Source organism: Ornithorhynchus anatinus, chromosome 1 (assembly GCF_004115215.2).
Source record: "Ornithorhynchus anatinus isolate Pmale09 chromosome 1, mOrnAna1.pri.v4, whole genome shotgun sequence".
Classification (NCBI taxonomy): domain Eukaryota; kingdom Metazoa; phylum Chordata; class Mammalia; order Monotremata; family Ornithorhynchidae; genus Ornithorhynchus; species Ornithorhynchus anatinus.
In genome coordinates, this window is record NC_041728.1 from 115,814,769 (window position 1) to 115,842,639 (window position 27,871).

Below are 27,871 nucleotides of genomic sequence, written 5' to 3' on the forward strand. Positions count from 1 at the left end.
CTTGTCCAAATCTTTCCAAAACATTTGTCAAATTAAATCTTGGTTTGCCATTAATATTTTGAGTGCTGTTCCTCTTTTGCTTATGCGTTATTTGTTTTTAGTTCTGCTTACTGAAATGCATGCCCAGTAGTTAAGTTCTTGCAATATGAATAGCACCATGGGACAATGATGTTTTTGAGAAAATATTAGATCCTTTCCTTTTCCAATCTCCTAAATAGCTATTGATGGTCTATTTTTATGGGATGAAATTTGGCCCAAAAGGTATTGCTAGGAGATTGGAAAATATGGTACATGTAGCTCGAGCTAACACTTCATTTTATTCAGTAGCTATAAATAGATGAGAGAAATATCCGTGTTTATGTTGTTTGCGAACACAACTTGGCTTGTCTTCCTGACATTTTAAACCAAACACCACCGAGTTACTGGCACAGGGAATAGCAACCTTTCATACAACATATGTTATAATTCCATTTAGATCTCTCTGTTTTCCCCTTTATACTCATGATCAGAATCAAGAGTGGTGGTCATTAAGAAGCTTTCTCGGTGAAGCCATTCTCCTTGGGTTTTTGTTGAATACAAAGAAGATTTATTTATAATCAATGCATCCATGGTATATATTGAGTGTTTACTGTTTGCTGAGTACTGTACTAAGTGCTTGAGAGACTGCAATGCAAAGGAATTAGTAGACATGTTCCCTGCCCATAGCAAGGACCCTTCCTAAGAAGCTAAATGTCTAACAACATTTTTGCTGTAAGCTATTCTTTTTCCAAGATGGCTTTTTTTTTTTAATTAAATGGAGGACAAACATTTTTCTCATTATTGTGCCACTTTAGAATAATTGAAAATAGATTATTTGAAGGCCAATTAGTCAAATAGGCTGATTATCTGAATCCAGAGTCCATTGTTTAGTAAAAGACAATGATAATGGCAAGAGGAGTTGGGCCTGGGCCAGTATGAGATCCCCAAATCTCATTTTCTTCGGTTATCTAGGTTTTTGATGCCTTAAATGATACTAGCCACTGGCCTAGATAATATGGATAATCAACCTCACTGTATCACTTCTTCCTGGGTGTCAACATCTTCACTAGCCCAAATGGTGGTGATTTATAGTAATCTGTGTAAATCAGAGTCTTTGAAATGCAGTTTTGCTCACAAGAATATATTCCTGAACATCCCGCTTAGTGTTTTTCTTTTCTTTTTTCTTTGTTTTGCTCTGTTTTTCAACTGGAGAGGGTTTTCTCTTTGGCTTGCTTATTTTTCCCTATCTGATTTTTGTCCACCATTGTACATCTTCCTAGTGTTTGTGTAGTCTCACCTGCTTATGCTTTATATGTGAACTGTAATGCTCTGAGGTTAATTTCATTCTGCCAAATCACTTCTATATAGCACCCTTGCAGTTTAAGCGCGACATTTTACCAGCCCGCTCCCCTTGTTATTTTTAACCTTCCTGCCAAGTCTCCAATGTAAACAATTATGGGCTGTTTTTCTATTCATGGGGCTGAAATAGTTATTTGTCCATGAATATTTCTAACATTTGAGAGGGAACTCGGTTGTGGAATAATGCATATCCTCATTATACACTGTGGCTAGGACTGGACTAAGGATCTAGGATTTAGCAAAATGTGGTGTCAGAAGTTATGGTATGTGCAGGGCAATATTGAAATATTTGAAATATTCCTTTATTCGGATCCATGCATATTGTTGCTATTCAAAAGATGGTTTTCCATTAGGCTTCAGCAGGCTTTTGTTAAAGTATCTGAGAGAATTGGTTTCACCCAGAATAACATTAATGCTTAAAAAACAATTGTGGCCTAGTGGGAGTCAGAGGATCAGGGTTCTAATCTGGCTTCTGCCACATATGTATGCTGCGTGACCATGGGCAAGACACTTAACTTCTATGCTCCTCAGTTCCCTCATCTGAAAAATGGGGATTTGATAACTGTTCTCACCTCCTACTTAGACTGTAAGCTCCATGTGGAACCTGATTATCTTGTATCTACCCCAGTGCTTAGTACAGTGCTTGACATAGAGCACTTAACAAATCCAATCATTGAAATAATTTCAGGAGGGTTAAATTTGAGAGCGATTCATTGAGCATCCCCTGTGTTCAGACTCCTTATCAGATGCTGGGAGGAAGGAGGAAAAAAGCAGAACCTGTGATTCCCGCTTTCCAGTGCTTCCACAGTAGCAGGGGAGGTGGGCTAAACTCAATGTGTAATCAGTAAATCAAACGATGGTATTTATTGAACACTTATATTGTGTGCAGAGCACTGTACTAAATGCTTGGGAAAGTACAAAAGTGGATGTGGAATGCAAGAAACAAAGGAATGCAACAAGATGAATGTATTATAAGGCAAATAAACAAAATTTACTGGTCACTGTTAAAATGCCAACAGTCAAATGGGAATACTCTGGGAAGACTTTGGGAAGGAGGCAAAAAAGTTGTGGTTTGGCTTGCTTGTCTTGTCTTAAGCTTTCAAGTCAGCTCTGACCCATAGAGACTCCACGGACACATCCCTCTCAGAACACACCAACTCCATCTGTAATCGTTCTGGTAGTGTATCCATAGAGTTTTCTTGGCGGAAATGCAGAAGTGGTTTACCGTTGCCTTCTTTCACACAGTAAACTCAAGTCTCCACCCTCAACTCTCTCCCATGCCGCTGCTGCCCAGCACAGGTGAATTTTGACTTGTAGGAGACTGCGTTCTACTCGCTAGCCACTGCCCAAGCTAGGGACGGAATTGGGTACGCCTCTCGTAACTGAGACGGGTAGAGTACTGGAAACTCTCCAGATGCGATCCCGAGACGGGATTTGGCTTGCAGGGCAAGGTCATCTCTAGGGATTGAATTCTTTGAAGTTCGAAATGATTGCATTAGGGCCACCACTGTAATGAAAGAAATGGATTACTAATTACATTTGAGAGTAATTAAGCTTCAATAGTGAAGGCACCTCAAAATCACCCTTATTGCTTTGCATTTTCTAAACTTTCAAATTGCAGATTGAATTGGCTTTTTTTTCCAGATGGAGTAAATTGTGTTTTCCAAGGCATAGAAGATCTGTTTCTTTAATGACTATCATTTCTTACGCATGGAGGAGACATTTTACATATGAGAAAAACTAAAGACGAGAGCCCATGCGACCACACATTGAATCCTTAGGGATGTTTGGGAAGAGGGGATAAGTTTTCAAGGGAATCAGAATAGGAGAAAAGGGATGATAAAGGCACCTGGGAAAATTAACGTGGATGAGGGAGGGCCTAGATATTTGCCTTCAGTGTTAAGCCTTGCATGATTAACCCCAACAAACCTTTGCAATCAAAAGGCTTTAAGACGTGATCCAAAGGCAGGTTAGTCTGCTGTGCTTGTGATTCAGCCTTAAGGATTCCCCCAAATCCCCTGGTTCTTCAACTGGCAGACAGGCATCTCTGTAAACTGGACTTAACAAGGGTTTTAGAGGAAAACAAGATGGAATTAATACGATTGAGTGGCAAGAGAAAGAAGCCTCAAGGGTTCTGGAATCATTTTTGATGACTGCTGATTTTTCCATTTTTGTGGCTTCCAGTTCATTCCCTCCCATAGCTCAGGCACTAGTTCATGAACTCAAAATATTGAAAAATTAAAGAGCTGCTTGTAAAAGAAGACAAAGATCCCTGCCCTCCAGGAGGCTAACTTCTTGCTTTGCATTTTGCTGTTTCATTAGGACTCTGTGAAGTTTTTAATCTCTAATGTTCAGCTTTATGCCACGGTAGTATAAAGTAATTTGTGGCCGCTATTCTATTCAAGGATCACTATAAAGAGCTTGTGATGGAGGCATTTGCTTTTAATTATGTGCTTGCAGGATGAAGGGAGGCTTTGTTATTGGAAGCTAAATACAGGCATATGTATATATGTCTAAATGTATGTGTGTGTGTGCGTGACTGAATGGACACATGCACATATGCATACACACACACACATGTATACATGTGCCTGTACAACACACATGCACACATGTACATGCATGTTTGCAGACACACATGCAACATATGTACATGAACATGCCTATGCATGCCTACACATCTGTGTGTCTACACGCACACACAAACACACACAATAATAGTCGATTATGTATTATATATTTCTCTTATTCCTCTAGCAGACCTAGCTTTCTGTTTCTGTTTTTTCTACATCTTCATTTTGAAAATGGATTAAAAATATTGGACAATCAACATGATTGCTCATGCATGAAATTCTGTGCCTCGGCTTAATTTTAAGAAGGATTTTCTTTGACCTCAGCATAAGAAAAAACCCCCATTTAAATGTGTTTTCCTCCTCAATCCTGTATGAATTGTTTTTGTACGAGGTGGGCATGGTTCATGAAAGCTTTTCTTATGAGTCCGTCTGATCTCTGTAGAGATACGTAAACCCACTGGGGCTATACACATAACAGCATGGATTGTGTTAGCAAATCCATGCTCGTCATCAAGAGACCGAGTACAGCCGAGCATTTCTGTCAGAGGGAAGTGTTTGGGGTTTTTTTTCACGTGGTATTTGTTAAGTTCACACTATGTATCGGGCACTGTATTGAGTTAAGTTAATCAGGTTGGACACAGTTCCTGTCCCACATGGGGCTCATGGGCTTAATCCCCACTTTACAGATGAGATAACTGAGGCACAGAGAAGTGAGTTGCCCATACAGCAGACAAGTGGAAGAGCTGGGATTAGAATCCAGGTCCTTCTGAATCCCAGGCCAGTGCTCTATCTAGTAGGTCCCCTGCTTCTCTTTTTGGGTTGTGGCAGAGAACTGAGATAAAGATGGACTTCGTTTGCATAGCCTCATTTAGACTTGCTTCAAGAAGAGAAATTACCTTAGCACTATTGCCAAGTATCTCTCCTCCCTCAATTACACACAAACCATGAGTCATTCTAAATTTTACCAAGAATTACCTCAAATTGCTAGCAGAGAACAAGTTGCATTCCTCCCAGGATACTCAACTATTTATCACCAACTGATTACATGCCACCGACTAACGGAAAGTGCCGAGACTATCAAATTCCAGTTGGTTTTGAGTTCTTCGTGTTCAACAAAGCCTTAAACTAAGTGGGATTGAACCCTGTTTTCGTTGTGGTCAGATAAAAAGCTGGACTCGATTCGACGTATGCGGATTTCCAAAAAGATGTGAGTGGCAGTTTCGTAGGAGAGATAAAAACAAAAAAGATCCATACTGTTCAAAGCTTCATGGAGCCATGTAACAATCCTTATCGATACATATTGATAATATGATATTGATACACAGAGAAGCAGCATGGGTAGTGTATAGAATAGAGCATGGGCCTGGGAGTGAGAAGGTCATGAGTTCTAATCCCATCTCTGTCACTTGTCTACTGCGTGACCTTGGGCAAGTCATTCTGTGCCTCAGTTACCTCAACTGTAAAATGGGGATCGAGCCTATGAGCCCCAAATGGGACAAGGACTGTGTCCAACTTGATCTGTTTGTGTCTACCCCGGTACTTAGTACAGTGCCTGGCAGGTAGTAAACAATTAACAAACACCATCATCATTATCTCATTATTATGATCACATATCTGATAATTCATTTATTTAGATTAATGTCTGTCTCTCCATCTAGACTCTAAACTTGTTTTGGGCAGGGAATGTGTCTGTTTATTGTTATATTGTACTCTCCCAATTGCTCAGTACAGTGCTATGCACACAGTGAGTGCTCAGTAAATACAATTGAATGAACGAATCAATCAAATCAGGAGCGTGGCCTGGGAAGAGTATGGACATGAGAGTCAGAGGACCTGGGTTCTAATCCCAGCTCCTCAACTTGTTTGCTGTGTGACTTTGGGCAAATCATTCAACTTCTCTTTGCCTCAGTTCCCTCATCTGCAGAATTGGGATTCAGTACCTTTTTTCCCCTCCTGCTAAGACTTAGATGCCTTGCTTGTTTCTGCATCTGTAAAATAGGGTTGAATTCCTGTTCTCACTCTCTCTCTCTGAGCCCTGAATGGACTGGGACTGTGTCTGATTGGATTACTTTTTACCTACCCCAGCACCTAGCAAATACTATTACTACTAAGCACTACGTTAAGTGTTTATTGTGTGCCGAGAACTGTACTAAGCACCTGGAAGTGCAGTGCGATAGGTAGACCCGATTCCTGTCCCCAAGACACTTACAAATGGCACTGGGCTGTAGTCATTTTGTCTACAAATAGATAATGATTTCAAAGCCTTCAGTTGCACTGTACACGGTGGAGCCCCCTTCTTGCTTCACTTGTGGCATTTCTAGACGAAGGGGAACATCATGCGATGCAGCGTGGTCTAATGGACAGACCACAGGCTTGAGACTCATGGGTTCTAATCCTGGATCTACCATTTGTCTGCCCTGTGGCCTCGGGCAAGTCACTTCACTTCTCTGTGCCTCAGTTCTCTCATCTGTAAAATGGGGATTAAGACTATGAGCCCTATGTGGGACAGGGACTGTGTCCAACCCGATGATCTTGTATCTACCCCGGCGCTTCCCTTCTCAGGATGGCAACTGGAGAGTTTCCAGTACTCTACCAGTCTCAGCTACTGGAGGGAGAGTCGAGCAGAGGCCTAACCATTCCATTCCTAGCTTGGGCAGTGGCTAGCGAGTGGAGGGCAATCAGTTACAAGTCAAACTCACCTGTGCTGGGCATCAGCGGCACGGGAGAGAGTCGAGGGCGGAGACTCGAGTTTACCGCGTGGAAGGAGGAAATGGTAAACCTCCATATTTTTACCAAGAATACTTTATGGATTCACTAAAAGAACAATTGCAGGTGGAGTTGGGGTGTTCTGGCAGAGATGTATCCATGGAGTCTCTCTGGGTCAGAGGCAACTCAACAGCATAAGATGAGACCCCCGTGCTTAGAACAGCTCCTGGCACATAGTAAGCGCTTAGAAAATACCATAATTAATGCATTTTTTATGATTGGCAAGGAATTAGGGAGTGTGAGTGGCCCAGTGCAATCACTAGCAATGTTAGTGATACCTTTAAGCAGGTTTTGGGTCCCAAAGCCTCAGGACTGAGGCTTATCCATCAGTCCTGAAAGATGCCGTCATCCATCATAATCAATCCATCATTTTTTTGAGTGATTACTTTGTGCAGAGCCCTGTACTAAACACTTGGGAGAGTACAATACAGTTGGGAAATATGGCCTATGCTGTCAAGGAGCTTAAAGTCTAATGGGGAGACAGACATTAAACATACATTACAGGTAAGGGAAGTAACTGAATATAATGATAAGTGCCTAAGTGTACATCACTGTGGGCAACACCAGTTTCCTCCTTATCTCACAAGCCTTGGCATTGACCTCAAATCATCTCTCTCATTCAACCCACATATTCAATTTTTAATCAAATCCTGTTGCCTCTACCTTCACAGCATCACTAAAAATCCACCCTTTCTTCTCCATCCGAGCACTTATCGCATCGAGCCTCGACCACTACATCAGCTTCCATACCGACATCCCTGCCTTATCGTATCCAGCCTCGACTACTACATCAGCTTCCTTACTGACCTCCCTGCCTGGTCTTCCCGCACTCCAGTCCATACTTTACTCTGCTGTGGGGGTCATTTTACTAAAAAAAAAAAATATTCTGTAACTCCCCACTCCTCAATAACCTTCAGTGGTTGCCCACCCTCCTCGGCATCAAACAGAAACTCCTTACCATCGACTTTCAAGCATTCAACCAGCTCACCCCCTCCTACCTTATCTTTCTGATTTACTGCTGCAGCCCAGCCCCCACACGCCCCCCCCCCCAATCTATCACCAGTTTGCTCACTGTGCCTCTGTTTTGTCTCTCTCACTACCTACCCCTTCTCCTCCTCGCCCCCAACGGCCCGACCTCCCAACCTGGAACTTCCTCCATTTCTACATATGCCAAATAACCACTCTCCCCACCTTTAAAGCCTTATTAAAATCTCATCTACTCCAAGAGGCTCTTCCTGATTAAGCCCTCTTTTCCCCTACTGCTCCTGCCGTACCCTTTTAGCACTTGATATCCGCCCCACCCTCAGCTCCACTGCACTTATGTACATATCTGTAATTTATATATATTAATGTGTGTCTCCCTCTCTAGAGTGTAAGCTCCTTGTGGGCAGGCAATTATCTATGAAGCGTGCTGCACTGTACTTTCCGTAGCCCATAGAACAGTGCTCTGCCCACCATAAGAGCTCAAAAATTGCCACTGACATTGATTGAAATGCTCTGGGGGTAGGATTAAATGCATGGGTCAGTGAGTGTGGGCCAAACAGGGGTGCGTTTTGCATTAGAGACATTTATTCGAATTACGTATTTATCTGGTTGCCCTGACAAACCTATCTGTAGTAGAAGGGGTTGAATTAGGACCCAACATGGCTCTGCCTCCTCTACGATTGACATCTGCCGGTCATATGACCCAATGTGATGGCAGCATGCTGCCTGCCCCCGTGACAGTCCGCAACGGATAATCTACTCCCCAGCAGCCACAACAGACACTCTGTTTATCCTACTGGACCGGCCTCTGTCCCCTGAAGGGGTGACGGGCCCGGGGATTTGGAGAAAAATTCCCTGGGTGGGTACGATTCCTCCTGCCAAGTAGGGGCAGAACCCCTTCAGTTTGTGCCTGGCCTCCAGGCCAGCAGAGAGAACCATGCTTGCATGCTCATCCTCGGCGGACAGGCTGGTCCCCATGCATACAGACCTTCCTGGATACAGAGCCCTGCCCGTTCCATTTTGGAGGAACCACGCATGCATGCATGTCCCTGATGAACACTCTGCTCCCCATGCACACAGTCCCTCCTGGATTCAGAGCCCAACCTGTTCTACTCTGGAGGAACCGTGCGTGTACATCCTCGGTGGACAGTCTCCTCCCCATGCACAAAGTCCCTCCTGGATACGGAGCCCTGCCCATTCCATTCTGGAGGAACCATGCATGCACGCACACATGTCCTCGGTGGACAGTCTGCTCCCCGAGCACACAACGCCTTCCGGGGACAGAGGGCTCTCCGCTTCGCTTCGGTGGAACCAACTCCCTCTTCCCAGGTACTGCTCCCTGGTCAGAGGATCTGGTGACTTTGTCATTTAAACCCTGAAAACAATAGATCAGTAGTCACGACAAACCTCTCTTTTATTGGATCATCTCGATTGATATCACCGGATTAACGTGGCATAGCCCAAAAGGCACCCGTCTGTCATGGTGCGTTTCTCATGGTGCTTCTCTCGGGGTGAGAGAAGCAGCGTGGCTCAGTGGAAAGAGCCTGGGCTTGGGAGTCAGAGGTCATGGGTTCGAATCCAGGCTCTGCCGCTTGTCAGCTGTGTGACTTTGGGCAAGTCACTTAACTTCTCTGTGCCTCAGTTACCTCATCTGTAAAATGGGGATGAAAACTGTGAGCCCCATGTCGGATAACCTGATCACCTTGTATCCCCCCAGTGCTTAGAACAGTGCTTTGCACATAGTAAGCGCTTAACAAATACCACCATTATTATTATTACTATAGAACCATAGCGGGAGGGACAATAAGGTGAGGGGTGAAAGTTTAGTCAGGGAAGCCTTCCTGGCAGAGCTAGATTTCCTGTTATGTCTTTGAAGATAATAATTGATAATTGTGGTATTCATTAAGCGCTTACTGTGTGCCAGGCACTGTACTAAGCACCGGGATGGATACAAGCAAATCAGGTTAGACACAGTCCCTGTCCCGCGTGAGGCTCACAGTCTTAATCCTCATTTTCCAGAAGAGGTAACTGAGGCCCAGAAAGATGAAATGACTTGACCAAGGCCACACAGCATTCATTCATTCAGTCGTACGGGAGAAAAGTGGTGGAGCCGGGGTTAGAACCCATGACCTTCTGACTCCTAGGCCCGTGCCCTATCCACTACGCCATGCTGTAGAAGGATAAAGAATGAATAAAGATGGGGAGAGTACTGGTCCCCTGGATATTTAGTGGGAGGAAAGTCTGGGCAGGAGGGAGGACGTGAGCAGGGGGTCAATGGCTGATCTGGTGAGAGACAGTAGGTTGATATTAGAGGAGCAGTGTGTGTGGGCTGGGTTGCAGATGGAGAAAAGCAAGGAGAAGTAATGGGGAGATAGTTGATTGAGTGTCAAGGATGTGAAACAGAGTTTTTAAGGAGCAAAACAAAGTTGGGCAAATTATTCCATCTTGCAGGCTGGTTAGGAGATTAACTTACTGGACAGATCAGGGCTCCAAGAAGCTGAAAATATCCATGTGGATGACCAATAAACTAGGCAACTCCAATAATCTAATTTTTTGTCAGAGTGCTACGAGTCCCAGATAGAATAAAATGGTGCTTTGTTGACATGGATTCGTGCAAGAATGAAGATGAGTTAAATATCTTAATAAAAGTTAATAGATGAAAAAGCTCAATTAAACCTTAACTAAATTTATGTAGCATTTGAAGTTAGTCTTCCTGATGTTTTAAAAACTCTAGAAAAATGGAAATCATAGAAATTTCTTATAAGTAACTGTCAGTGTTTCTTGAAGTTCTGTCTTTACTGTGTGAGATGTTTTTTTGGAGAGACCGGAATGCAGAAGGACCCCGCTCTCATTTGGTTAATTTGGTGATCTAGAATTATACATATAACACAAATAACAATCTTTACTCACTAAGAAAAAATGTAAGTGTTCACTGCTCTTGTGTGGTCTCCTGTTACAAAGACCTCATTATTTTTACATAATCTGGAATGTTTATAGCATTTGTGAAAAAAATAACCTAAGCCTCTTTGGAGAAAAGGCTTCTTAAAAAGTCTGACTTCCTTGAATCCAGATAGATGTTTCAGACAATGGCTTGGGTTCATAAACTTTCTTGCTTAGAAAATTCAGATTCCAAATTACTGACATTAGTCCAATGGATACCTAATGTTAGATGATAAACAATGGTCAGTAGAGGAATCTAAAACGCATATATTCATCTCTTTCTCATAAGGTAGTAGTAAACATTTTAACTTTGTAATACCGGTAACTATGATGTTTTAAGTGCTCATTATGTGTCAAGTCCTGTTCTAAGTGCTGGGTATATGCAAGTTAATCAGTTCAGACCCAATCCTTGCCCAACAAGTGACTTGCAGTCTAAGGAAGAGGAAGCTTAGGCGTTGAATTCCCATTTTATGAAAGAGGATACTGAGGTACAGAGAAGTTAAGTGGCTTCCCCAAGGTCACACAGCAGCACATAGCAGAGCCAAGATTAGAGCCTAGATCTCCTGACTCCCAGGTGCATGATCTTTCCAGTAGGCCATGCTGCTCCTATATCTTCAAGTATTCAGTGTTAAGATTGCAACCTTGCATTTTGTTTTTCCCGGAATAAAAATTTGAATAAAAACAAGAGGACTATAACACAGTCGGTCAATTTCTGACTAATTTGTTTCAGTTAGGGTATATCCCTAGGTAATCTTGTGTATGCCAAGAAGAATTCAGTCAAAAACAGTAGATAATAAACTGAAAAATGTTCAATCTCAACTACATGTAATTTTTTTAAAAAACTCACCATTCTAAGATCTTCTCTCATGTTCACAAGCAGGAGGCCACCTAAGAAAAGGCAGAATAGACATCAAAATAACTATATGGTTGCTAGAAAGCAACCTCTCCTTTACTGAGCCTTACCGAAGAGTCTCCTAAATGTATCATGACAATCTCCTCTGTAAGCCCATTGTTGGCAGAGATTGTCTCTCTTTATTACTGTATTGTTCTTTCCAAGTGCTTAGTATAGTGCTCTGCGCACAGGAAGTGCTCAATAAATATGAATGAATGAATGATTCTAGTCTTAAGCACCTGGTTTATAAGGTCTCTGAGGGCAGGGCTCATGTTCACCAATTCTACTGTATCGTACTCTCCCAACTGCGTAGTACAGTGCTCTACACAAAGTAAATGCTCAATAAATATTATTTATTAATTGATTATTGTATAAATGTACAATTTTTTAATGGTGTTTGTTAGGCACTTACTATATGCCAGACACTGTGCTAAACTCTGGGGTAGATATGAGGTTATCAGGTTGGTCACAGTCCCTGTCCTACATAGGGCTCACAGCTTTAATCCCCATTTTACAGAGGAAGTAACTAAGGCACAGAGAAGTTAAGTGACTTGCTCAAAGTCACACAGCAGACAAATGATGATGATGATGGTGGTATTTGTCAAGCACTCACTGTGTACCAAGCACTGTTCTAAGCACTGGGGTAGATACAAGATAATCAGGCTGTCTCACATGGGGCTCACAGTCTTAATGCCCATTTTACATATGAGGTTACTGAGGCACCGAGAAATGAGGTGACTTGCCCAAGGTCACAGAGCAGACAAGTGGTGGAGTCAGGATTAGAACCCACGTCCTCTGACTCCCTACCCCTTCTCTTTCCACCAAGCCACGCTGCTTCTCCATGATGCAGGTGGGGTTAGAATCGTGGTCCTCTGACTCCCAGCTCCATGGTCTTTCCACTAGGCCATGCTGCTTTTCTGGTTTACCAAAATGTTGACAGAAACCTCCAGTTTATGAAAGAATTTCCATACCCTTTCTTATCTTATTCAGAGGATAGAACAGGATAATAAAAGCAGAAGGACAAAGGAAATCCAGACTAGTTTCATTTCTTCTCACCTGCTCCTTGGCCTTCATAATTGTTTATTAAATTTCTTATACACAATGCAAGACACTATTGACCTAAAGCATCCTATTCTGAAGTGATTTGGGATGGCAAATGTCTTTTTTTCTAGTATTAATTTTCATGTTCACTTAAATTTGTATTCTTATTTGGAAGAACTCAAATGGTTGATGAACTTACTGGAAGGTAACTTGACCCAGTATTCTACATCCATCACATGGCTTTGGATAAAAAATACTTTAAGATGTTAGTCCCTCTAATAATTCTGATAAGCGTAATGAATAGCTAGAAGGATGTGTATTTCTATCCATGACTTGCTTTTAAGATCAATCAATCAGTCCTATTTACTGAGATCTTACTTCATGCAGATCTTGGGAAAGTGCAATATAACAGCATTGGTAGACTTGTTCCCTGCTTGCCAGGAGCTTACATTCATGCTACTGTATGTCCTCATAGCTGGTAACAAAGATTCATAGATACAAGCTATTTCAGTCAACATTTTGTCCAGATTCCGCTAGATGTATTCAGGATGGTCTCTGCTTGTTGCCGCTATATGTGCCCTCTCAAAACAAGGAAACTGTACATGCCATAGCTCGATGTTTCACTATGAAATACACAAAAAGCAGGGGGATTTTACTTTGGGGTTTCAAAGCTTTTTTTTCTGATCTCCTGAATTTTGGAATCAGTAAACTCAACTTTTTACAAAAAATAATGTCTAGTGTCTACATATATCAATTAATATGATGGAATGAATGAACAAACAAACATGATGAATGACATTTAGATGATCTTTAATATGAATCGATGGCATTTGTATTGTATCTGTATTCGTGTAAAAGATAAAAAGCTCAAACCAATTTTAAACCCTCTATTTCTGGCCAGTCATATTAGAATGAAGCTCTCTGTAAAATTTGGCAAAGTCTCCTAATATCGATCTCTAGATTTCACTTGGCATTTCTCCTGTTAGAAGGCCAATCTGCAGCTACTGACCGACAGATAATGATTATTATATTACTAACAATACGGGTAATGATACTTGTTATGCACTTAACTATGTGCCAAGCACTATATTAAGCTCTGGTGTAGAGTTAAGATAACCAGGTCCTATATGGGGCTCACATTCTATATTGGAGGAAGAACAATTATTAAATCCTCATTTTGCAAATGAGGTGAACTGAAGCACAGAAAAGTTAAGCTGCTTGCCCAAGGTCACCCAGCAGGTATATGGCAGAGCCTGGGTTAGAACCCTGGCTCCTCTGACTCCCAAGCCCTTGCTCTTTCCACTAGGCTACACTACTTTCCTATTGATCTAATCTGTTTTGTTTGTGAGAATTCTGTTCTTCCCTTTATCAGGATTTTCTCCCCTTTATAAACTCATCTTTGAAGACTTCTGCTGGAGTGTGGAATTGGGATGTGTGTTTTTGCTAATTTTCCCAGATTTATTTGCTAGTGGGATTTGCATAGTGATTATTGTGGTCCTACTCAGAGGCAGCTTAAACTTCAACAAATCATACTGTGCTTTCCTGGATTTCTAGTTATTACCTCTACTGTATTTGAATGGGTGTTTTTGTTCTTCCACTAATGAAAATATCTTCTACAGCCTGGTGATCTTGGTAGATTGAATGTCATCATTGTAGCATAAAGTCATTCCGTGAACCTCCACCCCCTTAAGGCTTTTGCATGGAAATAAGGAGCAAAACATGAAGGCCAACATTTTCCAATTATTTCCTTTTAATTACCAGTTTGCGGAACCTATTTCCTGCAAGGAGGACACATTCTATCGTCTTAAAAATGCATTTTATAAACTTCTTTTGTCACTTTGAACCATCTCTTTCATTTCAGCCAAAAGTGATGAAGAAGGAAGTTTTCTGTATAATATCCGTCATTCAAGATTCAGTAGCTAAAGGAGGCATTGTTGAAGGCAAAGCAAACCAGAATGGGGACTAGCTTTCCACATTTCTGATGATGTTGAAATCTGGTCACCTTAAGAGTGTCTAATTTGCAAAGCTTTAAATAGCTGCTTATCATTATACAAGTATTATCGTAGCCTAATTAGCAATTACACTAATTGGTCCCTTAATTATTCATTAAGTTTCTCTAGGCATCTTAATCTTTTCTACTATTTGGAGCCAACTTTTCTTTTGGCGGGCCTATCTAACGATGCTCCTTAAAGAAATGCAAGTCTTTGCTTTTCTTTAGAAGCAGGTTAAAACAGGCTAGGACCATCTTTAGAAGCTGGGAAAGAGGACAGCTATCAGTGACCTGTACTTAAGGGAGTTCTATGATTGGCAGCTTAGAGGTGGCTGGAAATTGTCCCTTGCTGGTAAGGTCAAGATTCACAGGCAGCAAAACCGGGCTTGAGAAAACCTGTTCTGATTTCAACATCATCAGAAATGGGGATAGTTCCCATTCTTGTTTGCTTTGCCTTTTACAATGCCTCTTTTAGTTACTAAATCTTGAATGATGGATATTTTATGGAAAATTTGCTTCTTCATTTTCAGCTAGAATGAAAGAGGTGGTTCAACATAACAAAAGAAGTTCATCAAATGCATTTTTAAGATGATAGACTATGTCCTATCCAACTCTAACCCTATTGCCAAGGCCTTCTTCCTTTTCAACCCCCAGGCCTTACTCTATCCCAGGCCCAGCTCCTACCCCTCTGAGGCTTTGTGTTCCGTTCCCATTCACAGGGCCTGAGTCTAACCTGGTCCTTCTCCTCCTCCTTCCTCCTTCCTCCTTCTTCTTCCTTTCTTCTCCTCCTTCTCCTCCTCCTTCTTCCCCCCTTCCCCTTTTCCCCCTTCCCTTCTTCCCCTCCCGCACCCACAGCCCTGATTAAATTTGAGGTGGCCACAGATTAAATTTGACCTAGTTCATAGAATGAAATTGGAGCAAAAATGGCCACGTAATGCTGCCAACTAAGCAAACAAAAGAGACATTTTTAAAAAGCATCTTAGGGCATCTTATTAAAGGTAATGGGAATTATACCTTTTAAGCCTATCACGTTTTAAGCCGGGGCTGTAGAGCTCTGGTGTCTCTTCCAAGTGGCACAGGCCCTGCCACCAGTTCACCTCACCATCCTTGGCCCTGAGGGCCTAGGGAACAGTATTTCAGAGAGGGGTATCACCACTGGCCCCAAGCCCTTTGAAGGCTAGAACTAATCTGGAAATGAGAGTAATGGTGGCGTGTACTGAGTCTCCAGCATGTTGCAGAAGAAAAAGCATAAGCCTGAGCGTCAAGGTGAGTACATTCTAATCCTGGCTCTGCCACTTGCCTGTGGTGTGACCTTGGTCAAGTCATTGAATTCAGAGTCAACTCAAGGGCCTCAGTGTCCTCATCTGAAAAATAGGGATCACATGCTGGTTCTACCCTTCCCCTATGAGACTGTAAGCCCCATGTGGGACAGGGAACTGTGTCCAACCAGATTATTTTGTATCTACCCCACTACCTCATTCAGTGCTTGGCATATTGTAAGAGCTTAATATTATTATTGACAGATCTTCCACACTGTCAGCTTGTTGTGGGTTAGGAACATGTTTACCAACTCTGTTGTATTGAAGTCTCCCAACCACGTAGTGCAGTGCTGGGAACACAGTAAGTGCTTGATAAATACAAGTGATTGATTGATTGATTAATCTCTCGCCAGGAATATTTTCTAATTTTTTTAAGAGAGCAAAGGACGTGCTTTGTCCGTGGAGTTGTTCTCGCCTCCGGATACCCACATTTATATCGTTACAGGGCAAGGCAGCTTTTTAAAAAGTTGTTCAGCATTCCTCCCCCAATGCATCTGCGGCAAAGAGAGCAGGAAGAAAATTCTGCTCCAAGTGGAACGACAGCCTCCTGCAATGGGACTCAACCCTTCATCGCATTTCAGATCGCCATGCTGCTTTGGCAGGAAGCCAATGTGCCTGGAAATTCTCCCTTACCTGGTTCAGCTTCCCTATGGCGTCTTCACATTGATCCCATCAACAACCCTGATAAATCGCTAAATCATTGAGCTGGCCTTTGATTAAATTTGAGGTGGCCTTAGATTAAATTTGACCTAGTTCATAGAATGAAATTGGAGCAAAAATGGCCACTTAATACTGCCAACGAAACACAGAGCCATTTTTAAAAAGCACCTTGGGGCGGCTTATTAGAGGTAATGGGAATTTTACCTTTTAAGCCCGTCATGAAGTCTCAAAAGAGAGGAAGGAAATTCAACGACCGGATTAAATTTTAACATTCACCTCGAAGTCACTTACTTAAGAAATGCTTCATACGTGGAAATACAAACTTTCAGTCCTGACTTCTTCACCTATGTTGTTTTGTTACTTGTAGCATAGTTGGGAGGACATGTGATCATCTGAAGTGGTGAATGTAGACCTCTGGTTGAGGTGGCGTTGAGGAAATTTCCTCCAGAACATTAGTTTTTGGATCTTAATCAGGCTTCTCTTCATAGACCATTAACAGAGTATAAGATTCAGTTGGTTTGAAAGACCATTAGTTTGTCTCCAATGTGAAGAATGTGCAAGAATGCACTTAACTGCACAGACTTTCAATTTGCATCCATTAAGCATTTTGCTTGTCACTCTAGAGGCTCCTGTCAAAGCGGAGTGGTGGGAGAGTGTTGTGAATGGTGCATGAGTCTTCTCCAGTAATAATTAAAATATATGCTTCCTCCAGTGATGGGAACTATTTCAATCTGAGATGCAACAGCTCCCTCAAGGTACATCACTGAAAGGCCCCTTTTTTACCATGGGGAACCACTGTATTTTCTTTGGCAATTTGCATAACTCCAGGAAAGATGAAAAGCAACGAGGCACCAAGAACGTGTTGCCTGAAATATTTTTAAACGTCCGTGTGGCGTCTCAAGCACTTATCAGATGTCATTAGAAAATTTGGCACTCGTGAGCAAGACCTCGCCATATGGTATTTGCATTTGCATGTTTCTTCATATAATTTTTAAATGCTCAAAGCAAGCACCCATAAAGATAACACTGCTATGAAAGTAGAAGCTCCTTCACCCACTTTCTTTCCTCAGTAAAATTCCTTCTTGTCCCTCCTCACTTTCCTTCCCTCTTTCATTTCATTTGGGAAATAATAATAATAGTAATAACAATAGTAATTACAGTGTTAATGATCATGATGATGATGATGGTATTTGTTAAGCGTTTGCTGTGTGCCAAGCGCTGTTCTAAGTGCTGGGGTAGATACAACCTAATCAGGTTGGACCCAGTTCCTGTCCCATATGGGGCTCACAGTCTTAATCCACATTTCCGTTTTACAGGCGAGGTAACTGAGGAATAGAGAAGTTAAGTGACTTGTCCAAGGTCACACAGCAGACAAGTGGTGGAGCTGGGATCAGGACCCAGGTCCTTCTGATTCCCAGGCCCATGTTCTATCCAGTAGGCTACTAACTGGGGTTATTTTTATTATTAAGTGCCATCAAGTCATTTCCGATTCATAGCGACTCCATGGATATGCTTCTTCCAGAACGCCCTGTCCTCTGCCATAACCCGCAACCTTTCTAAGGTTCTTTTGTTATCAATATGGTCTGTGTCCATCTAGCTGCTGATCTGCCTCTTCCGCGTGTTCCCTAGACTTTTCCTAGCATTAATGTTTTTCTCAGAGAATTAGTCCTCCTGATTATGTGTCCAATATATGCTAATTTAAATTGAGTCATTTGGCCATCCAAAGACCACTTAGGTGTAATTTGCTCTAAAATCCATTTGTTTGTCTTTTGGGCAGGTCCAAGATAATCAGGTCCCATATGAGGGTCACTTTTTAAGTAGAAGGGAGAACTAGTATTGAATCTCTATTTTGCAGATGAGGGAACTGAAGCACAGAGAAGTTTATGACTTGCCCCAGCTCACAAAGCAGGCAAATGGTGGATCCAAGATTAGAACCAGGTCCTTTGACTCCCAGGCCCATGTTCTTTCCACTAGGCCACACTACCTCCCAAAGCCAATCCTGCTTTTCCAACCACACTTCCTACTCTCCCAGCCCAGAACTGGAGGATGGCTCCAAGGCCGGATGTGGTCCCTGGGACCTTAGGAAGATTCTTCTGTTTCCCAGAGGCATTCTAATCCAAGTCCCTTTCTTCATTTTAGTCTGGGAGAAGCTTTAAAGAAATTTACTGGTCCTGGGTGTCCCGTGGCGAGGAAACAGTCAAGCGGCCCCAGCCTTTCCCTGAAAGATTTTTCTATCCTGAAATGAGCAGGAGGCAAAGCAGCCCGTGGCTAAAGCCTGCTGTTTCTCAGCTTGAGAATATGGTATCCATCAAAAGCTGGACACTCTGTTCTGGGGATTTATCCCACTAAAGTCCTGACCCACCCAGGCAGGCACCCATGGTGAATCACATCTTCAATGAGCAGATGGGGAGTCCAAGTCAACTAGTCTACAGCCAGGGCTGAAAACAAATCATTTTGAAGGCAAGTAAAATAATCTGTCCTCCCTGCTATGTAGATTCTGAGCCCCTTGTGGGACAGGGACGGGGGCTGACCTGACTAATTCGGATTCATTCATTCAGTCGTATTTATTGAACACTTACTGTGTGCAGAGCACTGTACTAAGTGGTTGGAAAGTATTATTCAGCAATAAAGAGAGACAATCCCTACCCACACCAGGCTTACAGTCATCTACCCCTGCTCTTGGCACAGTGCTTGACACATAGTTAGCCTTTACCAAGTATTATTGTTATTATTATTATTGCTATCAGATAATGGAAAGCAATTTATTGAAAATATCAGTGACTTCCTTGGGGCAGTGATGATTGTTCAATCAATTGTAATTATTGAGTACTTACTGTGTGCAGAGCACTGTACTAAGGGCTTAGAGACCCATTCCCTACCCACATTGAGCTTACAATCTAGAGGAGGAGATGATTGCCATCTCATCTACCATTCCTATAATCCTGCATTTAGCCGGTTTACCAAAGCTGATTGTCGTGTGATAACTGTGGCCATGCTGCTTCTCTACATCCTTCTTTACATCCAGTTAAGTAATAATTGAAAAGCATCAAGGTTTAGTGGATAGAGCACGGGCCTGGGAATCAGAAAGGCCTGGGTTCTCATCCTGGATCCTCCACTTGTCTGCTACGTGACCTTGGGCAAGTCACTTCTCTCCGCTTCAGTTATCTGTAAGATGGGGATTACAACTGTGAATCCCAAAGGGGACGTGGACTGTGTCCAACCTGGTTATCTGGTATCTACCCCATTGCTTAGAACAGTGCCTGGTACACAGTAAAGAGCTCAACAAATAGCATAAAAAAGGATGAAACATCGCGTTCTCTTGACTCCCCATAGAAAAGTGGGGAGTCACTTGAATCTCCTTCCTCTTGAATCTCCAAGTTGCTCCGGTCTTGCCTCAGAAGCCTGCAGAGAGTGGCTCTGCCATCAGCAGTCATATTTCCGATCACCTTCCAGCTTGCTCAGATGATCAAGGGACGAAGCTGACTGTGAGGTATCACCGTGAGCGACAGGGTGAAATGGCCAATAATGGCTGTAATCGTGTGCTCCCCATCCATTCCCACTGCTCCGCTTTTTTTCCAACCCTCTTTGAGGGTGCTTCACCGGCCCAATGACACCTGAATTCATTCATTCAATCATATTTATTGAGCTTTTATGCAGAGCACGGAACTAAGCGCTTAGTACAATTCAGCAATGAGTGCAGGCCAAAGGGAGATGGTCTCACCCTGCACCACCAGCCTGTGGAGGGGTGCCTATTTAAGTGTTTACTATGTGATGAACACCATGCTAAGCACTAGCAGCGATTCAGTATAATATGATCGGACACAGTCCCTGCCCCTTTGTGAGGTTTCTAATTAAGTAATTCAGAGTACAAGTGGGTTCGGCGCACTATGCTCCTCTGCCATCCTTTGTTCGGTCGGGGAAGGCACAGTGGAAAACCGAGCATGTGGTTTTATAATTATTCCAAACTTCGGTACCCACTCCATGCGAGTGATTGTCCTCACAACATTTTGAGCTGAGGTGTCTTACTAAGAGAGGAAGAGAGATTAAAAATACACGGAGTCTTGAACTTCCCATAATGAAGTGCTCCTTCAGTCTTTCTTGATTCTAGTGAATAGAAAAGTTTTAAGATGATAATTATAAGAACCTTTAATCCATCCATCAATGGTATTGCTGGAATGCCTACTATGGGCAAAGCACTATACTAAGAGCTTGGGAGAGTACAGAAAAAGAGAAGTAGCAGACACGTTCCCTGCCCATAACAAGCTTACAGTGTAGAGGGGGAGACAGACATTAATATGAATAAATAGGTAATTTATAATGTATAATTTAAAGATATATTCATAATTTAAAGATAAGGCACTTATCTTTAAGGCACTCGTACAGTTCTCTCCCTCCTTTGTCACCTCACAATTTTATTACTACAACTCAGCCCATACACTTCACTCCTCTAATGCCAAGCAAATCTCAATACCTCAGTCTCCTCTTGCTTTTGTTATCTTTCTGGCATAGAACTCCATTTTCTTTCATATCTGCCAGACCACCACACTCCATTGTCAAAGCCCTCCTAAAATTACATCTCCTTCAAGTGACCTCTTTGATTAAGCTCACATTTCCCCGATTTTCCTTCCCTTCTGCATCGACTATGTGCTTGGATAGACACCTTCCCCGCCCACAAGGAGCTTACAGTCTATAGATAGAGACAGATATTCAAACAAATTGTGGCTTTGTATATAATAATAATAATGTTGGTATTTGTTAAGTAGTTACTATGTGCCAAGCACTGTTCTAAGCGCTGGGGTAGATACAAGGTAATCAGGTTGTCCCATGTAGGGCTCACAGTCTTCATCCCCATTTTACAGATGAGGTCACTGAGGCACAGAGAAATTAAGTGACTCACCCAAGGTCACACAGCTGACAAGTGGGAGAGTTGGGATTAGAACCCATGATCTCTGACTCACTCTTTCCAGTGAGCCACGCGGCTTCATATATAAGTGCGGTGGGGCTGATGGTGGGGTAAATAAAGAGTACAAATCCAGGTGCAAGTGAGAAGCAGCATGGCTCAGAGAAGCAGCGTGGCTCAGTGGAAAGAGCATGGGCTTTGGAGTCAGAGGTCATGAGTTCGAATGCCAGCTGTGTGACTGTGGGCAAGTCACTTAACTTTTCTGTGCCTCAGTTACCTCATCTGTAAAATGGGGATTAAGACTGTGAGCCCCACGTGGGACAACCTTATTCCCCTGTGTCTACCCCAGCGCTTAGAACAGTGCTCTGCACATAGTAAGCGCTTAACAAATACCAACATTAATTAATTGATTAAGAGAGAGGGAGTAGGGGAAATGTGGATTTAGAGAAGGCCTCTTTGTGGGGATATGATTTTAATAGGGCTTTGAAAGTAGGGAGAGCTATTGTCTGTCGAATATGAAGGAGAAGGGAGTTCTGGGCCAGAGGCAGTACATGGGCAAAAGGTCAGTGGTGAACTAGATGAGGTCGTGGAAGAACGAGATAGAGGTCAGGGTTGGTGAGGTAGATTTGGGAATATATGTAGATATAGTAGTTGAAGACACGGGAAAAGATGACTTTTCTAAGGGAGGGTTTGTAGAAGGAGAATAAAAGGGAAACTAGAACTGAGCCTTGACAAACTTCCACAGTTAGAGGGTGGGGGGCAAAGGAGGAGCTGGTGAAAGAGACAGAGAAGGAAGGCTAGAGAGGTAGGAGGAGAACCAAGAGAGGACCGTGTCAGTGAAGCCGGGGTTAAACAACGTTTCCAATCTCAAGCACCCTCATGCAGATTTCAGCATCAGTGGTGTCTTCTAATCAAAGGACACACACACACACGCACATACACTTATTATATTTGGGTTCAGAAAAGTAGATGTGGTTTTGGAAAGAGACATTTGGAAGGAGTGTAAGGGAGTCCATCTCTATCTAGAAGTATCCTGCCAAAAGCATACTCCATCTGTCAGTCAAAAGGATTACATTTTTTGGAAATCCAGCTATGGAAATGATCATTTTTCTGATTTTTTTTTAAACTGAGCCACCTTGGAGTGATAACTAAGTAATCATATACAGAAGTGCCCTTTTAAAATGTTGAACCTGGTGAAAAATATCAACAGTACTGAAAGGGCAAATGCTGTTATTAGACTCCACTCCCCAGCCGTGCCTCACCTGTTTGGTTGTGAGGGGGCTAGCTTTAAGTCACCCTTTATGTTGTCTGTGTTTACATCTCTAAATTGACGAATTGGACAACAGATGCCTGGTGCTCACATCCAACGTATTTGTCAAGCAACTGTAAATGTTTAGTAACACTGTCTCTGCACATTTCGCTAGTCCAGTTCATTCTGAATTCCTAGAATTCTTGGCTAAGGGTCATGGAAAAGGAAATAAATTGCCCTTTCTATGTGTGTACTTTCAGTTAATCGAGAGGCAAAAGTATATTTTAGAGAACAGTTGTTGAGATCCTTCCAGAATCTGGTGCTTTTTTTTCCTCCTCAGGGTGGGAGAGGTTTTTCTCATTTTCTTAGTCTGCTTCTCCATGAAACAACTTGTGCATTTGGGTCTCCAATCATCTAAACAAGAAATGTTTTGTAATCTTTCCATCCATTTTAAGAGTTGCAATACCAGCCTCCCCCTCTCGTCTCACTAAAACAAGTTTTAAAGCTCACGGTTATTTTGATCGATGCAATGGGTTGGATTTAAACTTGGAATACTTGAGCTCCTGGGGGAATCTATAACAACAACATTAATTTACCTATGACTGTTTTACTGCAAACTCGGTAACACTTTCCCCACCATATATTTGTGCTGAGAAAGTTGTTCAAACTCTTCGTTTCTTTTCAGCACATGGCACATGTTTGTAACCTTCCGTGTCTGCTTTTCATTTGCTAAAATCTTGGCTGCCATGTGGCAAACCGCTTGCTAGTCCTATTGATCATATAGTATTGTGACCTGCTAGCCTTTGCTTGTATAAACAAATCAAGGGTCAGGGTTAAAGTTCAGAGGGAAAAGTTTTCAATATCTTGTAAAAGATGCCGTCTGCTGGGAAATAGTTTAGAGTCTGGTTTCCAACAGGCTTTCCAGTATTCTCAAATATTGTTTTTCACTTCACTTTCACAGTTGTCACTGACTTGCTCATGATTGATTTTTTTTTTTCTCATTTTTGTTCCAAACCAGTTAATGGAAAACTTAATTGTCTGTGTCTGTCTTACATACCTAGAGCTCTTTTAGAGAGGTTCAGGACAGAACGATACTCTGAGCTTTGGAATTCTGTTGAACTAAACATTTTTCATTCAGATGAATTACTTTTCCAAAGTTAATTTAGTGTAACTGTGATCATTTATATTTTCTCTTCTAGAATGTACGCTTCTGACTTCCACTGCTGTGATCTGGGTCAATAGTTTGATTATCTCTCTACTTTACTAGCTTTTTGTACTTCTACTCCCATTTCATCTTTAAAGCTGAAATGCCTCTGCAAAAACCCCATCAAAAAATCAATCAGTTGTATTTACTGACTGCTTACTGTTTGCAAAGCACTGTACTAAGCACTTGGGAGAGTACAATATAGCAGAGTTGGTAAACACATTTCCTGGCGATAAGTTTCTAATCAATAATGCTATTTATTGAATACTTATCCTGTGTGGAACACTGTATTAAGCACGTGGGAGAGTATAACAGAGTTAGGAGGCATGAACCATGCCTTCAACCAATTTACAATCTTACAGGGCAGGCACTAAGATTAATTACAGGTAACAACTGCAATATTCAGTTCGCCAAATCTCTCCTTTTACATTCCGACCCAATTGTAAACTTGCCCTCAAGAACTTTTTTTTACAGTTCTTTGTCTGGTTACACCGAAGGACACCTTTGCTGTTCTTAACTTGTGTTTCCTGTCATAAATCTCTGTCATCTCAGGAAAGCGGTTACTTCCATTATGAATCCTGTGACTAGTTTTTGCCTTTAGTTGACTTCTACCTTTCCACTTCCCTCCCCCTGTATTGACCTCCAGACCTCTGGTTACTGGAAATCATTTGGTTCCCTTTGCTCCCTGAACTTTGGGTTCTGGGTTAGTTTGCTATTTGGTTTTCTTGAATGAGTTCAACCCCCAAGCATTCTTATTGAAAGGAGGGCATAATTCAGCAGGTTATGTGCTAGCTGAGTTATCTAAAGTAAATACAGAGCAATGATTATCTTATTGAGTAGAGTTTGACTCAAGCTGATAGCAAACAAGTGGTCAGTGAAGCTTCTTTCCCTTCTTTCCCCTCTAGCCCTGTATCCCCAAACCACATGGAAGAGGCTGATGAAAGGGGAAGTAACACCCACTGCCTCATCTCTATCCAGCCCTGAGTTTCACCTAGGCTTACCTAGAAGCAGCGGGGCCTAGTGGAAAGAGCAAGGGCTTGGGAGTCAGAAGGACCTGGGTTCTAATCCCAGCTCCACCACTTGTCTGCTGTGTGACCTTGGGCAAGTCAGTTAACTTCTCTATGCCTCAGTTTTCTCATCTGTAAAATGGGGATCAAGACTGAGACCATGTGAGATAAGAGCTATGTCCAACCCAATTATCTTGGATCTACCCCAGAGCTTTGAACAGTGCCTGGAACATAGTAAGCACTTAACAAATATTATTATTATTATTATTAGACTAGAGATCCTCTGATCTGGGGGTGGGTGTCGCTGTTAGAAGCTTGTTCAAAGCTTCCCTTTTGTCTGGAATTCCCTTCCCCTTCATAGCCTACAAAATTCTTTTCTCCTCATTTTCCAAGTCCTACTAAAATCACATCTCTCCCAGGAAACTTTACCTGACTAGCCTTTTTTTCTCACCACCCTATTCCCCCTACCATTTTCATTTGCCTGTACTTTTGGGGCTGAGCTCCCTAAACTTACCCTCTAAGGATTTTGATATTCACCCCACCCCCACCCAGCACTTATGTAGATATCTTTATACTTACTCTGTTGCTTTCCCTACCTGTAATTCATTTTAGTGTCTGTCTCTCTAACTCGATTGTAAACTCCTTGGGGGCAGGGATTGTTTTTACCAATTCTCTTATACTCTCCCAAGTGCTTAGTACAGTGCTCAGCACACAGCGAGTGCTCAATTGCCATTAATTCTTTGATCGATTCTGGAAGAATGAACTATTCAGTGTAATGAGAGGCGATACGGACCAACAAGAACATTCATAGCCTGACAGAAACACTTATGGATGTAATAGTATTCATTCAATAGTATTTATTGAGTGCTTACTATGTGCAGAGCACTGTACTAAGCGCTTGGGATGAACAAGTCGGCAACAGATAGAGACAGTCCCTGCCGTTTGACGGGCTTACAGTCTAATCGGGGGAGACGGACAGACAAGAACAATGGCACTAAACAGCGTCAAGGGGAAGAACATCTCGTAAAAACAATGGCAACTAAATAGAATCAAGGCGATGTACAATTCATTAACAAAATAAATAGGGTAACGAAAATATATACAGTTGAGCGGACGGGTACAGTGCTGTGGGGATGGGAAGGGAGAGGTGGAGGAGCAGAGGGAAAAGGGGAAAATGAGGCTTTAGCTGCGGAGAGGTAAAGGGGGGATGGCAGAGGGAGTAGAGGGGGAAGAGGAGCTCAGTCTGGGAAGGCCTCTTGGAGGAGGTGATTTTTAAGTAAGGTTTTGAAGAGGGAAAGAGAATCAGTTTGGCGGAGGTGAGGAGGGAGGGCGTTCCAGGACCGCGGGAGGACGTGACCCAGGGGTCGACGGCGGGACAGGCGAGACCGAGGGACGGCGAGGAGGTGGGCGGCAGAGGAGCGGAGCGTGCGGGGTGGGCGGTAGAAAGAGAGAAGGGAGGAGAGGTAGGAAGGGGCAAGGTGATGGAGAGCCTTGAAGCCTAGAGTGAGGAGTTTTTGTTTGGAGCGGAGGTCGATAGGCAACCACTGGAGTTGTTTAAGAAGGGGAGTGACATGCCCAGAGCGTTTCTGCAGGAAGATGAGCCGGGCAGCGGAGTGAAGAATAGACCGGAGCGGGGCGAGAGAGGAGGAAGGGAGGTCAGAGAGAAGGCTGACACAGTAGTCTAGCCGGGATATAACGAGAGCCCGTAATAGTAAGGTAGCCGTTTGGGTGGAGAGGAAAGGGTGGATCTTGGCGATATTGTAGAGGTGAAACCGGCAGGTCTCGGTAACGGATAGGATGTGTGGGGTGAACGAGAGGGACGAGTCAAGGATGACACCGAGATTGCGGGCCTGCGGGACGGGAAGGATGGTCGTGCCATCCACGGTGATGGAGAAGTCTGGGAGCGGACCGGGCTTGGGAGGGAAGATGAGGAGCTCAGTCTTGCTCATGTTGAGTTTTAGGTGGCGGGCAGACATCCAGGTGGAGACGTCCCGGAGGCAGGAGGAGATGCGAGCCTGAAGGGAGGGGGAGAGGACAGGGGCGGAGATGTAGATCTGCGTGTCATCTGCGTAGAGATGGTAGTCAAAGCCGTGAGAGCGAATGAGTTCACCGAGGGAGTGAGTGTAAATGGAGAACAGAAGAGGGCCAAGAACTGACCCTTGAGGAACTCCAACAGTTAAAGGATGGGAGGGGGAGGAGGCTCCAGCGTAGGAGACCGAGAATGATCGGCCAGAGAGGTAAGAGGAGAACCAGGAGAGGACAGAGTCCGTGAAGCCAAGGTGAGATAAGGTACGGAGGAGGAGGGGATGGTCGACAGTGTCAAAGGCAGCAGAGAGGTCAAGGAGGATCAGAATGGAGTAGGAGCCATTGGATTTGGCAAGAAGGAGGTCATGGGTGACCTTAGAGAGAGCAGTCTCGGTAGAGTGGAGGGGACGGAAGCCAGATTGGAGGGGGTCTAGGAGAGAATGGGAGTTAAGGAATTCTAGGCATCGATTGTAGACGACTCGTTCTAAGATTTTGGAAAGGAAGGGTAGTAGGGAGATAGGACGATAACTGGAGGGGGAAGTGGGGTCAAGAGCGGGTTTTTTTAGGATGGGGGAGACGTGGGCGTGTTTGAAGGCAGAGGGGAAGGAGCCCTTGGAGATTGAGTGGTTAAAAATAGAAGTTAAGGAAGGGAGGAGGGCAGGGGCGATGGTTTTAAGAAGGTGAGAGGGAGTGGGGTCCGAGGCGCAGGTGGAGGGGGTGGCACTTGCGAGGAGGGAGGAGATCTCCTCTGAGGATACTGCAGGGAAGGATGGGAAAGTAGGGGAGGGGGTTGTTGGGGGGGAGGAGAGAGGCGGAGGGGTGACTTTGGGGAGCTCAGACCTGATCGTGTTGATTTTCGTGAGGAAATAGGTGGCCAGATCATTAGGGGTGAGAGATGGGGGAGGGGGAGGAACAGGGGGCCTAAGGAGAGAGTTAAAGGTCCG

At 43.2% G+C, this 27,871-nt stretch overlaps 1 protein-coding gene and 1 non-coding gene across 2 annotated transcripts in view; both read left to right on the plus strand.

The window, feature by feature from the left end:
* SPSB4 (splA/ryanodine receptor domain and SOCS box containing 4) overlaps nucleotides 1-27,871 on the plus strand; it is a 204,144-nt gene that overhangs the window by 81,460 nt on the left and 94,813 nt on the right. The window lies entirely within an intron of this gene.
* LOC114815586 lies at nucleotides 6,503-6,640 on the plus strand. The gene has a single exon (XR_003763386.1). It is a non-coding gene; the product is annotated as a small nucleolar RNA SNORA7 (small nucleolar RNA).